General features: G+C 38.2%; 1 long non-coding RNA gene across 1 annotated transcript; it reads left to right on the top strand.

Annotated features, from left to right (window-relative positions):
* The first annotated feature begins 583 nt into the window (after positions 1-583).
* Positions 584-3,472, top strand: LOC135469170 (uncharacterized). The gene is made up of 4 exons (XR_010444295.1): positions 584-716; positions 1,831-1,866; positions 2,182-2,296; positions 3,163-3,472. It is a non-coding gene; the product is annotated as an uncharacterized LOC135469170 (long non-coding RNA).
* Positions 3,473-4,317: the final 845 nt, after the last annotated feature.

Below are 4,317 nucleotides of genomic sequence, written 5' to 3'. Positions count from 1 at the left end.
ACTGCAAACTTTGCGTTAATCGAAGTGAAGTGTATAAATTGCAAACCAGTTTTAAAAATTCTCCAAATATATCGACAGGCCTACAATTGCCATATGAAATATAAATGCATCTTTAACATTCAGGTAAACATTGACACATACTGTGGCAGAAAGCTTCTACGCATACTGAGACAGAAAGCTACTAAATGATCCTGATTGCTCGGACTCTGTCCCACAGGTATGTTAGTGTCCCATCCTCTCAGCCCACGCTTAGAGGCTATATTTGGAAAGTTAAATAATGGAGTGCACACTGAATGGCTTCTAATCATTTATCCTGAAACTTGGTGCTTGGAACACCCCGGTATTATCTCGCCTATCTCAGGTAAACACACTAGACAATTAAACTAATGAGATAATTAGTGTACCTTTCGTTCGCTACAGGTAATTTATAGACATGCGTTTAACTTGGTCGCGTAAGCAAATATAAAAGTAATTTACCGCAAACATTCCTAAACGGAATCTGCCCATTCTAAACACACCACCAGCTTACAGTTTACGGGCGAGATCAAAGTGTATAACTCACCCGTCATTCCCTCTGTGGCGATCAGAACTGAGAGGCACTCGATCCGACCAACTGTGTTCGGGACTTCCTGTCTTTATATACACTAGCCACCTAGCTGCAGAGAAGATGCGTTCCTCGCTTGTTTCTGCATTGATGGTGATCTCCCTATTCACAAGTAAGTTACCATACATCTCTTTATACGTCATGAAAAAAAAACTTTCTTCTCTTATTTATCACCTTTCCATGCCTTATTTGCTGTACCGTTACATCAACATTACCTACCAAACAGGTGGGATTTAATGCAATTGTCTATCAATGTTATTTGTTTGTTACTTTGTTTACTTTGGGTTAATATTACAGGCCTACATGAGCAATTTAAATACTTATATATGTTGGAGTGTAATGCCGTATCAAAACTATTTCACATGTACGAAAGATGTCAGGTTTATGGACGGAGGAAACTGATCACAGCCCGGGAAAACCCCATTGGTGTTGTAAAGCCGCAGTACCTATATTCCCTCACCCATATGTGTAAAATTCCCGAACATAATAATAATCATTTTACTTAGTATTTTCTAATATAACTTAAGATATCGCTAGATATTTTAAGTATCCAATAATGCAAGAACAGCAATATATCTTAGGGCCGGTGATATACTCTGTGCTAATGTCTTTCATCATAAACACGCCAGAGTTGGTTTAAATATACACGGTTTTGATCAACATGATAGAACAATATTGCAGAAACTTAATTGTCAAAGCCTCATTACTGGTCGCCTGAATTAGACATGAGATTTGAACCTTGTAATGTCAACGTTCTCGCAGATAATGTTTTGGAATATTTATAACAGATTGACTTTATAGATCATATAAAGGTATATACGTGGTGTTCACTCATTCTTCCTTCGTTTGAAAGATCTATATAAACATCTGTAAACTACAGTAAATAGTGGGCATGGTACACTTCAAAGCCAATCGATGTATCTAGTTTTCATACATACTATAGCTACAAAAACCCCTGGTTTTCTTAACCTTGAAACCTTTAAAGTTAATGTGACAGAACAAGCATTCGCCACGCACTTACTAAGTCATGCGACATAATCAGAGGCGCAACAAAAAATGGCCAGTGAGAGCAGTCTGCAATGCTTCGGACAGGAAGCGACGTGTCCTTGCTCTTTCTCCTTCATACTATTATTTATAAGATAAATGTAATCAGTTGTTTCAACGCCACGTTTTATAATATAATGCAAATACATACTCTGCTGAAGCCAGTATTGTTTTCATTTTAGGTATAGATCTGAATCCCCAGATGGTCGTTGAAGCAGGTAAGTTACCCTGTGTACTTACAGTTGTAGGCAGACCTCTAGTTAGTACACTTATGGGAATGTTATTTATAAGTGCCAAAAACTCGTTGGGATTATCTTTGGGTAGCGTTGATGTGATCTATAATCTGAATTGGAACCTGAGAACTTTAATATGTTTAAACTGGATTTTAACTCGCTGCTTAGGCTGTGGGTCATGTATGGACTGTGTGACACTTAAGCGGTCTCTTAATACTTCGTCATCCATTGGAACGATTTCTCGAACTAAACACCGAAGTTGGGCAGGACTCTCAATATGGATGTTGCTGTTCCTTTCAGCCAGTACAGGTCAGACTCCTTTGGGAGGTTGTTCTGGTCACATCTGCAGTATGTACTGCTACGTCTGGGAAAATACATGGAGAGGGAAATGTGTGAGCGGCAAGTGTAAATGCAAGTAAGTGGATTTGTTAGTGCCTAGTGCGATAAGTAGAACAGTAAGTGGATTGATTAGTGCATAGTGAAATAAATAGAATAGTAAGTGGATTGAGTAGTGCCTAGTGAGATAAGTAGAACAGTAAGTGGATTGATTAGTGCATAGTGAGATAAATAGAACAGTAAGTGGATTGATTAGTGCCTAGTGTGATGAATAGAACAGTGACTGAGTTGATTAGTGTATAGTGAAAAAAGTAGAACAGTAAGTGGATTGATAAGTGCATAGTGAAATAAATAGAATAGTAAGTGGATTGATTAGTGCCTAGTAAGATAAGTAGAACAGTAAGTGGATTGATTAGTGCCTAGTGAGTTAAGTAGAACAGTAAGTTAATTGATTAGTGTCTAGTGAGATAAATAGAACAGTAAGTGAATTGATTAGTGCATAATGAAATAAGTAGAACATTAAGTGGATTGATTAGTGTCTAGGGAGATAAGTAGAACAGTAAGTGGATTTGTAAGTACATATGGAATGGAAATGATATTTCCGTCCGTGAAGAGCCTCTGCTGCGAAGAGCTCGGACAGTATGAACAGGATAGTATGACTCCCTGAACGGATTTTAGCAGCTGCCTTTCATTACTTAACCGATACACTACTGATCTTATTAACAATAATAACAGTGTTAATAAAATTAGGCCTTATATTAATATTGTATACCAGTTTTGATCAATGCACTTGCGCCTTAGTGGCTAATTATGAGTGAAATATACTGATTTTAACTTATTTGTACATGCACAAGCTTAATTGACTGTAGAGTGCATTTTAGCTCAAACGTATACGCTTAAAACGTATCGAATTGAGAACTGTAACTCATTTCGATGCTTTTTCAGGACCTAGCAAAAGCAGAGATGGGCGGAGGTATCAGGGGTTAGGTCCCTTGCAGTCCAGAGTAGCGGCCCTTCCACCATTCACATCATTGTCGTAGATCCGTGATCTGCACTACCAAAACCATCCTCAATAAACATCTCGCAAGTGTACACTGCTTTTAAATTGTAATTATTATTACTTACTTCAAGAGTTGTACTACTATTGCGTGGTGTTTCTAAGTGTATTTTGTGACATTCAGTTATTTCAAGAGTTTCTTTTCGGCATACCGTTTGCTATGTAGAGCGTAAATAAATACTTTGCAACAGAAATTAACATTTATTGCACAGTTGTTCATTTTTGGGGGGAGGGGGGGATTGCTTATTTTGATTTTGGTTCTTCTTCTTTTTTGGTTTCTTCTATTTTTGTACATTCTATTGCATCGTTCTCATACAGTTTCAATATTTTAACATCATGCGCTATGTTTGTTTAAATACTTGAAGTATAAAGAATAAAGGTTCCCAAAAGTGACTTTACTCCAGTTTTGCCTTGTGGGCGCATCCGTTTAATACTTTATTGAGTAATTAACTGACTGACTGGTTAATTGATTGATTCATGGATGACTTTATTGATCTGTACTAATTGCTAATGATAGAATGGGTAACGCGGCAAGTTTGTTTGTTTTCCTGTCCAATCACAGACCCCTGCGATTATATTCAGTGGGATGCAGTTACCCGTACGTGTCCAAGGCAAAGTACATGCAGACACAACGATGAAGCAGTGCGCCAGAGATTGCTGGCAGTGGCACAAGAAAGTTATACTTATTACAGGGTGCCGTAAAATATGCGATATTTAAAACTAAGGCGTTTGAGGGAGTATCTTTGACACACCAGTGTTTGATTTATTTATTTATTTGATTTATGTTTTACGCCGTACTCAAGAATATTTCAGATATACGACGGCGACCAGCATTATGGTGGGAGGAAGCCCGGGGGAAACCCACGACCATCCGCATTTTGCTGCATGACTTTCTCAGGTGGCCACGGAGCACCCCCCCCCCCCCCCGCTCCCCCCAGTGTTTGAAGCAATGTATGTAACTTCCACCGTTGATTATAATCGTCACAGATCTGCATATGGCTATTATATAGTAAGAATAATTAAAAGTGTCACATCTAAAAGTC

Source organism: Liolophura sinensis, chromosome 6, assembly GCF_032854445.1.
Source record: "Liolophura sinensis isolate JHLJ2023 chromosome 6, CUHK_Ljap_v2, whole genome shotgun sequence".
NCBI classification, from domain to species: Eukaryota; Metazoa; Mollusca; class Polyplacophora; order Chitonida; family Chitonidae; genus Liolophura; species Liolophura sinensis.
The sequence above is the reverse complement of the archived record's forward strand: the minus strand, read 5'-3'. Positions and strand labels throughout refer to the sequence as shown.